Here is a 12,021-nt window from a genome sequence, read left to right on the forward strand (position 1 = left end):
GCTTGGGGATCCCACGGGCCGCAGCGGCACGGACACCACCCCTTCCCCGGCGACCACAGCCTCCGCTCACCGCGAGCCCCGGGGACGGCCCGACTCACCCTGGGGTCAGAGACGGGAGATATGGGGGACCAGATACGCACCAGGCCCTGTCGGACCCTGTCTCAGACCCACACACCGGGGACAGAACAAAGAACGGAAGTTCCCACCACTATCGCTTCCGGGTCGTCCTTTTCACTAACCTCTCCAGCACCGGGGTCCCAACGCCCGCTTGTTCTCTCTAGGAAAATGGGAGGTCCTTACCTCTCGGTGATTTACGGACTCAGACCAGCTCACTACGGAGCACTTGGGGCGGGGGCCTGTCTTCCTCGACCAGCGGGCCGGTGGCGCCCTCTGCTGGCCTACTCCGGCCACGCGCCGCGCCCCTGGGGCGGAAGAGGTGTAAGGCTACCCTCCGCAACAGATCGTTCTTGGGCGTCCAGGGATCCGGGACTGGCCACCCCTTCTCTGACCCTGTCCCAGTCACTTGGAGAAAACCATGAAGATACTCTGGGAGGCTGAATCGCAAGGATCACGGGTTCGGCCCGGGACAATTTAACGATTTAGCAAGATCCTGTCTCAAAAAATTAAGATGAAATGAAAAAGAGCTAGGGTTGTAGCGCAGTGTGAAGGCCTGGATTCAATGTCCAGTTCCAAACACACACACACACACACACACACACACACACACACACACACACACACACACTTGAAGAATTGGTGCATGTAAAAAATAGTCCCTCACAGTGATGTACCCTTGCAATCCCAGCACGGAGGAGGCTGAGGCAGAAGGATTTAGAATTTGAGGCCAGCCTGGGACAGAGAGACCCTACTTTAAAAAGCAAAAACAAATTTTAAAAAAAGAGGTGCTGTTTGAAATTGGCTTCCAAACAGACCTAAGGTTTTTGTTTTTGTTTGTTCTTTAGTGTACAAATGCCCCGTTTAAGTAAGTAGAACCTGAAGAAAACATTTCAGCACAAGTTTTGTGCAAGGGTTGAGAACAGAAAAGCAAGTCATGGAGACAAGGAAAAAAACAGAAGCCCTGGCAGTGTCAGGATTTGAGGGCAGCGAGTGAGGGAACAGGCCTGGGGTGATTCATGTTTTTTATTTTTGTTTTGTTTTGGTACCGGGGATCGACTCAGGTCCTTGCATTTGTGAGGCTGGCCGGGGAACTACGGAGCTAAATCCCTGGCCCTGTATTTTTCTTTTAATTACTGGGGGATTGGAACCTAGGACCTTCACACTGAGCTACTTCCCCAGTCCTCTTTTATTTTTTATTTTGAGAACAGGTCTCTGAATCACTAAGTTGCCCAGCCTGGGCTTGGGAGGCAGGTAGTGGCACCACTGAGCTAAATCCCGGGACCCCAGGCTGGGCTTGGACTCGCCGTTCTCCTGCCTCAGCTGCCCACAGTGTGGGGATTACAGGTGCCACTGTGCCCAGCTAGCATAGGCACACTGGATTCTCCTCACAGCCAAGCCTCCCTGTGAACCCCATTCCTACTGCACCAAGTACTGATCATGCACCCACAGCCCTGGCAACAGTCCCTAGCCTCCAGTGACCTCCATCTTGGGACAGTAATTTAAACGATCAGTTCTGGTAAAACACAGTGTGTGCTAAAAGATGTTGAGGAAGAGCACGGCCATGTGGGAAGGTGAGAAGGCTTTCCAGGGTGCCACTGGTCCATGAAGAGAGGGGACTGTTCTAGGCAGAGAGAGTTCAGCAGGCAGGACAGGCAGCCAGGGAAAAGTCAGGATCAAGAGGGAATCAGGGTGACCCAGTGAGGGACAAGATAAGATGAAGCCTGAGACTGAAGGCAAACAAAAAGCTAGGACTCAGGATGGAGCTATCAAGGCCAAGGCCAGGGCTCTGGCGGTCTGATGAACAAGGGTCCCTGTTAGACTGGTGGGATCCTCCTTCCTGGGAATGATAAAAAACAAGGTGATAGATAACTGGTATACCAAGCCTCTCTTCATACCCTCTGAAAATGTCTTTGTTCTGCTTGTGCTGATTATGTTAGAAAAGTTACAATTACTGGTGTTTGCTATGTGCCCTAGGTTTCTGTAATCACACTTCTAGTCAAACTTTCCTGCTGGTAACCCCATAGCTTGAACTCAGCTTGGCTCAGAGAGGTGTAACATGTAGTCATTTTTGTGTACGCGAACCCTGAGAACAGTGATGGCGAACCTTTGAGGGATTTCAATGATACAAACAGCCTACCATGGCACAAATGCCATAGGTTCACCCCCACTTCCCTAGACAGAGACCCCATGGCAACTCACTTTCAGGAGCTTTCCTCTAATAAAATTTCTTCCTTTCTCCACTGGCTTCCAGTCCATTCTTTGGCATCAGGAGACACTTAGTTTGTGCATGTACCTCATAGTGGGATCAGTCAGTGCAAAGGCCCTGAGGCAAAAAGAGAACAGTGCATGAGCAACTAGCAAAACTCAGGATAAGATAGGCACAGTGGTGCACCCTGTAATCCCAGTACATAAGATGACGAGGCAGGAGGATGATACAGTCTATTTTTATGACTTCTTCTGGAGAGTCTTGGACTTCAGTGTGTGTTATGGTTTGGGTCTAGATGTCCCCCAAAGCCTATCATGTAGTCATAGATTTGATGTGTGTGAAGCTGGAATTGATTTATAATACAATGCTAGGCTCAAAGGCACTAGGATTAAGGGTTTGAATGCTACCTGCCCTAAGTAGTCTGCGTAAGATAAAAGGGGCAGGGAGGCACTGTTAAGGCCCTCTTGTTGCCTTTGCTATTGTACACATCATGTCATTTCTCCTCTATGGTGTCTGTTTGCGATGCCTGTCTTAGGGCCAACTAACTATGGACTGAAACTTCTACAAACTGTAGGCCAAATAAACCCCTTCCCCTTAAACTTTGGATGTCAGGTATTTTGTCTCAGAAATGAGAGAAAAGTAGCTAACAGTGTGACATCAGAACTACTGTGGCACCTGATAGAAGACAGACTCTATAACTCACCTGGGCCTAGTGATTCAGAATCTCTAGGCTTTGAGCCTAAAATATATGTATGATATTATCATATAAAGAATTTGTGCTTCATTGAGGCTATACTCTTTAAGTGAAATAAATAGGACACACTTGAGTCAATACTGAATAGTTTCTCTGGTGTGAAAAACCAAAAGTGTAAAAAAGGTTCAAATGGTATAGTTGATAGTGTGAAATAGGAAGAAAATGGCTAAAGGGAAAGTGGGAAGGGGAGAGGAAAGGAAAAAAGGGAAAAGAAAAACTGAAATTTCTCTGGAATGGAAATGACAACTCGGGCCATGTTTGGAAATAAAAGAAGACTCCCTAGGATCTAGTACCAAATGTCTCTGCACAAGTGGAGTTAAGGAAGTAAGGATCTTTCATTATCTTATTGATCTTCATGATCTTATTGATAATGAGCTGGGGAGGAGTCGGTGTGTATAGGCTACCCAAATATGGGCTAGAGGATCTTTATCAGAAAGAAAAATACAAGTACATTCTTGGTGGGTTTTTTTTCATTTTCTATTAATATACAATGTGTCAAAAAATGTATGCACACTTCAAGAAAAGAAAACTAGTAGGATGTTTTTTCAACAGATGGGGTCACCCTGGAATGAGGGGCCCTAGAGCATGTTATATATTGCAGAAAACACCCCACGTTGCCGACCCTTAGAAAAGAGATTGAAAACTCATGTGCAGCAGTCTCAGTGACTGAGCAGCAGTTCACCATCTAATAAAAATCTGGAAGTTGATGGGCACCACTTTCAGCACCTCTTGTCATTGCAGAAGCCAAAGGTAACGTATTAATCTCATGATGTCTCAATAAATTTAGTATTAAAATAGTGACACAAGTTTTTATTTTCCTGAAGCATGTAGACATTTTTTTTGACAGAATCTATGTTAGCAATACATAATCACTACATTTCTCTTGGGAAATTGGTACAAATACATATCACATCTTAATCATTTTTACTTCCGCCGCCACCCCACTCTCCCATCTTCTCCATGCCCAGATCACCCCCCCCATAACCACAAAGTCTACCTCCCTATTTCCTGGCATCTAGTTTTTATTTTATTCTTCATATTATTTACATGTCGCACTCCTTATTTAAGAGAAACCACGCACTATTTAATCTTCTGTCTGATTCCTTTTATTTAGCATTTTGGTCTCAGAGTGCATTTGTTGTCCTACAAATGACTCAAATTTATCCTTTTTTAAAGCTAAGTAGTACATTTCTTTGTCCTTTCGTTTATTGATGGATGTACAGGCCATTTCCAAGATTTAGCTATTATGATGCACTGCTATACACATGGGTACCCATGTACCACTGTATACAGTGTCTTTAACACTAAGTCAATCTTTGTGGCCAGCCCCGATTTCCTGGAAGATCACAGCACCCTTACGCCCAAACCAAGCAAAGCTTCAAGGATGTCATCGTGACAATGTGGCACCAAGCACTCTACTTAAGGCGAACTGCTTGAAAAAGGTTACTGCTGGATAGACAGTGTCCTAAGAAATCAAAAAACAGAAATCCCATAGCCCCTCTGCAGCTTCCCACCATGCCCAATAAGTTGGCTGGTTTCCCTTTCTACTTCCTGTGTGGGTGCAGAGTAATTAGCAGCATCCCCTGGTGAGGTGAGAGAGAAGAGCCTGATGTGCCACAAGAGGTCTTTTTTATTTTGTTCATCTACAGCGTCCCAGAAGCCTCGCTGCTGCCCAGCAGTAGCCACATCAGACAGCTGCTCAGGGAGACATTTGCTTGGGTTGCAGCAAGCATGTCATGGGTCCATCCCAGATGACTGCCCCACAGAAGTACAAGAGGTCCAGTCACGTCCATGAGGAAACCCACCCCTGCCCAGGGCTAAGCAGAAAGTCTGACACTATGCATATGTGACCCCGCTTGTTCTTTTATATAAGCATCTTCCCCCGCATCCTTAGCCGGTCAATCTGTGCACTGTTCCCCTTCATGTTCTAGCACAAGTCCCAGTAAAGCCTCTTTTGAGCGACAATTTTTGCCTGTCTGTGATTTCTATCTTGAGTAGAGCTTGCTGAACTGCTACACTAAGCAGTGGCCACACCAACGGTTATTAGGGCCAAAAGTAGCCAGCAGCTGGAGCTGGTAACACTGAGGGCAGCCAGCAGCCAACAATGCAGAGTTGTCAGGAGCTGCCATCTTGGTGACCCCAAGAGGTTTAGTCCCATCCAGTGCTGCCACGTGGAAAAGATGATAGTGAGACATGAAGATCGCCCTTCCACTCGCCTCCTTTTCCCCTTCCAGATGGTCCAGAAGAAACAATAAAGAATCTTGAGAGAAGAAAGGGAAACCACAGCTTTACTTGTTTAAAGTCCTTTGTCTCTAGTGCCCTCGGCAGAAGCCGTTTCTCCGTACAACACCGCCACCTGCTGGACACGGCTTACCAGGTACACCCTGCCTGCTGCTGCTGAAGACTGCAGCTCTTACTCTTCTTCCATTTTGGAGGAGTCAAGCGGAACCTGGTCATTAAAAAGATGAGAAGAGATTAAGAATCGTTGCGAGCCAAATAGAAATGGTACACATAGAGGAATAATTAAGCTTGACACGGTGGCACACCCCTGTAACTCCAGGTACTCCAGAGGCTGAGGCAGAGGATCACAAGTTGGAGGCCAGTCTGAGCAAATTAGGGAGGGCTTGTCTCAAAACAAACATTTTTGAAAAGGGGCCTGGGTACATAGCTGGGCTGTATAGCACTTGGCTAGCGTGTCCAAGGCAATTCCCAGTACACACACGCATACATACACACACACACAAAAAAGAAAGGCAGAGGGGGAAAATAGCCTGGCCCTAGCAGCATCTTTGCTTTACATGAAACACAGGCAGCTATGGCTTTGGGAGAAACTGACTAAAGTAGAGATGTAAACCAGAGGTTCCCCTAAATGCCTCAGCCTGGTTCACTGATGTTTTAAGTAACTTGAAGTGACGGGTCCATTGGGCTGCTGTGGCTGTCCAGCCTGAAGGCCACCATGTAAAACCAAAAGTGACTTCCCTGCTCTGCTCAGTGGGTACAGGGCAAAGCAGTCCTCATCCTGGTCTGGCCAGCTCTCTCTGGATGGACCTTGCCACACTTTGTTGAATTGTGCTGTTATCAATGGCCTTGCTCCTTGGTTTACCACATGGAAAAGCAAATACACGGAAAATTTAAAACTTGCCTTTTGCGAGTGTGAACTATGGAAGTAACTCTTGGCTGCTATTTGACAGTTGGGTCACTCATGTCTGTGCTCGTGGTGGGGATCCATTCTCTGATGAGACTGACTGGTGCCAAGCTGGCAATCAAACAGGCAATGCCCAGAAGCACCACCCACTCCTGCTAATTGGCTGCACAGGACCTTTAACATCTCCTACTTCTGATTCCTCACCTTTGTCCACACTGTTTCAGTTACCATGTCTCCATTTCATTCCAGTGCGCGGGCTCAGGCCACATCCTTGAAACTGAACTATTCTGGTGAGGGGAAGGGGAAGTCAAAGGATTAAGATGTGATATATATGTGTACCAATTCCCCAAGAGGAAAAATTTTTTTGGTACTAGGGATCGAACTCAGGACCTTGCCCTTGACAGGCAGACATGCTGTCACTGAGCCCAATTAATGTAATTGTTATGTATTACAAACATACACACACAAAAAAGTGAAAACCCAAGAATTTACTTAGATTTTTTTTTCTCCTTGATGAAGACAGAGTAGGAATGGAGTCTTCTTACCTTTAAGTTTTTGCTATGGAGAGGTACTAGGGATTGAACCCTGGGTCTTTACACTGAGCTACATCCCTGGCACTATTATTTTTATTTTGAGACAGGGTCACACTAAGTTGCTAAGTTTCCCAAGCTGGGCTTGAATTTGCAATCCTCCTGCCTCAGCATCCAAGCCAAGAGTTCTGGGACTATAGGCTACAGAATCATGCTTGGCTGCTGCTGCTGCTGCTGCTGCTGCTGCTTCTCCTTCTTTTTAGTTTTTAGTTTTTAGCTTTTACTTTAGATGATCAATCAAATCATATCATATCAGTCAAATCATATCACTCCTCAGTTTGGATTTCACTCAAGCTGAAAGTTAAAATCTTCTAATGAGCTGTATGGCTTCCAACTCTGTTACTGCTCTGGCTTTGTGTCCTGTTACTCTCTCTCTCCTTACCCATTCAGTTCCTGCTATTGACTTTACTGTTATTCCTGGGACACCCCAATAGTCTCCTGCCTCAAGACTTTTGCTACCTTTGTCCCCACTGATTGGAATACTCTTCCATGTGCCCACATGCCTGACTCCTCCATCCTTTCAGGTATCTGCCTTTCCATGTTAAGGAGCACTCCCCAACCCTTCATATTTTAATACATGCTTGTTGTCTGCTTCCTACAATTAGAGTATGGGCTCCATGAGGTCAGAACTCTGTCATGCTCAGTGATGTATGTCTAGCACCTAGAATCGTCCTTACCAATAGAGGGCATTTCTAAATACTTGTTTTTTAAAAATGAATCATGACAGTCACAGCCCACCACAGGGAAAAAGGACAAACGTGGGTTCTTCAGACAGAGACTTAAAAGTAGTTTCTGCTATGAATAAATAAATAAATAAAGCTGTGACTTTTGATTTGGGTACATGAATGCCCAATGGTTAACTAAAAGCAGAACAAAGCTCAGCCTTCATCTTGTAAAACTGAGTCAAATCCCTTTTCAGATCTGCATTGAGGCATGCTAGTCATTGTCTAAAAGTTAGCAAAACAAGATTTATTAATTCTATGTTTACTAGTCTATCTCATCATTCTTCAAGACTGAGGACACCAAGAGAAGATATTTACAGCAATATTTAGCTATGCCCAGAAGTCTCCACTGCCCTAAACCTGGCGTCACGTTGGATTCCAGCAGGGCCTTGTAAGACTGAGATGGCCCCAGGCAAGAACAGTCATCTCAAGGGAATCAAACTGCACCTGAAACCATAAGGATCCCCTGGAGCTATGAAAGGAGGACTGAGATATGGTCAATCAAACTGAAGTTCACCACAGCACCCTGAAAACTGGCCAGTCTGAGCCTACTGTTTGGACATGTGCCTCCTTCAGTTCCTCAAATGGAATCCCTTTCCTTATTTTCTCCTGTTTTCCTTTGTTTGGGGACTAGCTTAATCTTGGTCAGAACTGCTTCCCCCCATTTTCTCCACTTTTTAATTAAAGCTATTTCCTGTAAATTCATGCTAAAAGCCTCAATTTAATTTCCATTATCATTGAAACAAGGACCCACACTAGCCAGGGACAAATGGGTGGATAACCATTAACCCATCCCAAAGAGGTACCACTTCTAAACAATACCACAGACTCAAAGACAGTGGTAACCGATGCCAGGTGGTCCTCTGTCAACCCTCACTTTATTCCTCGGTATCTTTATTTCTCAGACCCTTCACTGTATTCCCTGCCAGTCTAGTCACCTCCACCTTGTAGAAGGAAAGATAATAGAACAACAAAGTGATATGTTTAGCTTTGTTAGAAGGTAGGAAAAGAGCAGAACAGCACCTCAATTTGAGGGTTTTTTAGTACTTTTTAAATGTAATGCACTTAAAAAATGTTTAGTGAGCTTACTTCTGAAAAATATACAATCAACTTTCAATTTCAGTCATTCTTTTTTTTTTTTTTTTTTTTTTTTTTTGGTACCAGGGATTGAACTCAGGTACTTGCCCTTGCAAGGCAGGCCACCAAACCGCTGAGCTAAATCCCCAGCCAATTTCAGTCATTCTTAAATTTTTACAATAAACAGGGTTTAATGAGTTGTGTAAATATCTGAACAATATTTCAAAAATATTTGAAATAAGAAAAAGGCAAATGTTCTCTTTAGTGAGACAGTGATAAAAAGTATCACTTTTATTTTTTGTTTGTTTGTTGGTACCAGGGATCAAACTTGGGACCTTGTGCTTGGAGTAAGGCAGAAGAACGACTGAGCTAAATCCGTGGCCCCAAACTATCATTTTTACTAAATGTAGACTAATTATAACCTTTTTATTGTTACCTCCAATCTAACTGTGAAGCATTGTACCCCTTAGAAGCTACCCAATTCTTCTGGATTTGGTGGTGCACACCTGTAATCCCAGCACTCAAGAGGCTGAGGTAGGAGGATCACTGTGAGTTTGAGGTCAGTTTGTGAGTTCAAGACCAGCCTAAACTATATAGTGAGACCTTGTCCCAAAAGGACTTCCAAGAAGATGGCAGAGTAACAAACAACAGAGAAACAGCCTCTCCAAAATGTGGTGTCCAGAAGCGTGAATATAGCAATGTGAAGAAGAGAATGAAAAGGTAAGCAAGGATCTGAAGTGAGAATTGAAGCACCCAGGGAGAGTGAAGAGAGAGACCTCAATGCAGAAGGAAGTGGCAAGCAACGCTTTCTTCCTGAGCCCTGACTTATAGTATGGGAAGGGCAGCTCAAACCTGCAGACTCATGGTGATTCCTGGTGACCACAGAGGCCTTCACAGAAAAATAGACCAGTGGACATAACAGACTTCAGTGGCTGGTGAATTATTCAGATTCAGATGTCCCCTGGGAGAGGGTGACTGGCCAGTAGCTATCTTGAAGAGAGGCCAACTAAGCCAGGGATTTGGCTCAGTGGTTTTGTTGCCTGCCTTGCAAGCACAAGGACCCAAGTTCAATCCCCGGTACAAAAAAAAGAGACAGAGGCCAACTGAGCTGAAATTTAGAGCAGCTACAGGCTGACTCCATTTATCCTAGCAGTTTCCAGTGTCAGGGTGAGGGAGAACTGAGTTCAAGTTGGCAGGAGTCAAGCAGCCATGTTCAAGCCAGGACCCCACAAGGATCTGAAGTGAGAATTGAAGCATGCAGGGAGAGCAAAGAGAGAGACCTCAATGCAGAAGGAGGTGGTAAGTGGCACGTGGGGCCACATAGAGTGTTGCAGGCTGAAAAAATCAGGTTGCAGCCTCACAGCCAGAAACCAGGCTGGACTAAACCAAACTGCACTAAAGATGCAGGTGTGGTAGAATTATCCACTACCCTTCCATAAATCTATGGCTAGCTTTCTGGGATTAATCAACATGGATCTGGGTTCTAACTGCCAACTCTGTCTACCACTGACAGCAGAGACACACTCTGAAGTGGGCATTTATTTCTTCTTTTCTTTTCTTTTTTCTTGACTGTTCTTGTTTTTATATGAGTGTGAACACTGTTTCTAATTCTTCTTATTATTGTTTTGTTCTGTTACTGTTTTTATTCCTTCTCTCTTTCCCTCCTGTCCTCTTACCAGTTTCTCAAAGTTCTTGTAATCTTCCTTTGTCTTCCAGCCTTGCTTCTAATCTCTTCCTCTTCTTCTATTTCTCTGTCTTTCCCCCAACCCCTTTAAAATGTTCTCCCTGAGGGTAAAATTGCCATATTGAGGGCATATTCACTGTATATAATTTTCTAGTTTGTTTTAGATTTTGTTGTATAACAACAAATATAGTTCATATGGTAAAAGATGGCAAATTAGTAGTTACCACAGTTTATCATTTTCTTGTCTGTGTTTGATGCTATTGTATTGCTGATTGTACTACTTTAGCCAAGGGGGCATAGTTATTCTAATCAGTTGTTCTTCCTGGTATGCCAAGACTGAGATTGCCTAAGGGTCATAAACAGTACTATAGACCACTGGTCTCTCAGAGTAGCTAGGGTATCTTGGTTAAATCAGAACATTAGTGCTGGGAATGGCCTTAAGAATATCTGGATATTCATAGTGTTAGGAATACAAAATAAAGAAATAGTATTGAGGGTAGGCCCGCCCCTTCAACCCAATATGCCAGAGGAAACCAGCTGCGTAGGTGCCAACACAGCGGTGCTCATGCCCTCCCCCCCACCCCCACAAGAGAAAGAGGGCCTTTCTGAGCCTCCTAGATGAAAATTGAAGCCCACTGGAAAAGTGAAGAAAATCTGTGATAGAGGCACACCATACCAACATAGTTGGCAAGTCAGAGGGACCCACACGTCTTATCGGAACCTGGTCTAACTTCAGGGGAATGACAACTGGAAACTGCCATAGAACCTTGCAAAATTCAACCCAGCAAGAGATCAGAGATCTCAACTTGGACCTTGCAGCCAAAAATCAGCCTGAACCTCAGGGGACAGTGACTGGCTTTCTGAGATTAATTAACTTAGACCTGCACACTCCTGCCCATGCTATCTATCATGTCAACAGAGGCATACCCTGAAGGAAACCCTCTATTTCTATTTGTATTTTTTTATTTTCAAAGTAATATTTTTCTCTTATCTTTAATCATTTAAAATTATCTTTTTCTTTCTCAAATGTTTCCTTTTTAAAACCTTTTTCTTTTCTTCTTTTCCCTCTCTCTCTCTCTCTCTCTCTCTCTCTCTCTCTCCCACCTTGAACTCCATTACTCTCCCTTTTTCTTCCTGTTCCTATCCTAATTTGAAGTTCTTTTCTTTTACTTCTCTTCTTCCTTCTCTCAGTAGCCATTAGTTTTTAAAAAAGTGATTAGTCTCTAGCCTCCCTATTGCTGTTAGTTTGTTCTGTTCTTTGATATATTTTGTTCTGTCTTCTCCTCTCTCTTCAACAGCTTCCTAGAGTTTGTGTGATCTTCCTGTGTCCTCTGACTTCATTTCTAACCTTTCTCTATCCTATCTATCTATCCCTCCCTCCCCAATTCTTCCTAAATCCCCATCCTGAAAGGTAAACTTGCCATATTGAAGAGTTAATTCATTATAAACATATTTTGGGCTGGTCCTCAATTTGATTTAATTCACACAGTTAAAGGTGATAGATTAATAACTACCACAAATTGTCATTTTCTAAGCTGAGCTTGATGCTATTGTGTTGCTGATTGTATTACTTGGGCTAAGGTGTTGTGATTGATCTAATCAGTTTTCCTCCCTGGTATAATGAAAATGAGATTGCCTCAGAGTCATTAGAAACTCAAGACCTAAAGACAGGCTATAACTGGAAGATTGACGTATTTAACCTAGGTATTAAACCAAGAACAAGACC

At 44.1% G+C, this 12,021-nt stretch overlaps 1 protein-coding gene across 2 annotated transcripts in view; it reads right to left on the minus strand.

Moving 5' to 3' along the window:
- Znf3 (zinc finger protein 3) overlaps nt 1-231 on the minus strand; it is a 10,216-nt gene extending 9,985 nt beyond the window's left edge. The window contains exon 1 of one of the 2 annotated variants that reach the window (XM_010608993.3): nt 99-231. The gene's annotated coding sequence lies outside the window, so the exon portion shown is untranslated. The remainder of the gene's footprint in view (nt 1-98) is intronic. The other variant, XM_010609001.3, reaches the window with a different exon arrangement.
- Nucleotides 232-12,021: the final 11,790 nt, after the last annotated feature.

The sequence above is a fragment of the Fukomys damarensis genome, unplaced genomic scaffold (genome assembly GCF_012274545.1).
Source record: "Fukomys damarensis isolate Sample0158 unplaced genomic scaffold, DMR_v1.0_HiC HiC_scaffold_17, whole genome shotgun sequence".
Classification (NCBI taxonomy): domain Eukaryota; kingdom Metazoa; phylum Chordata; class Mammalia; order Rodentia; family Bathyergidae; genus Fukomys; species Fukomys damarensis.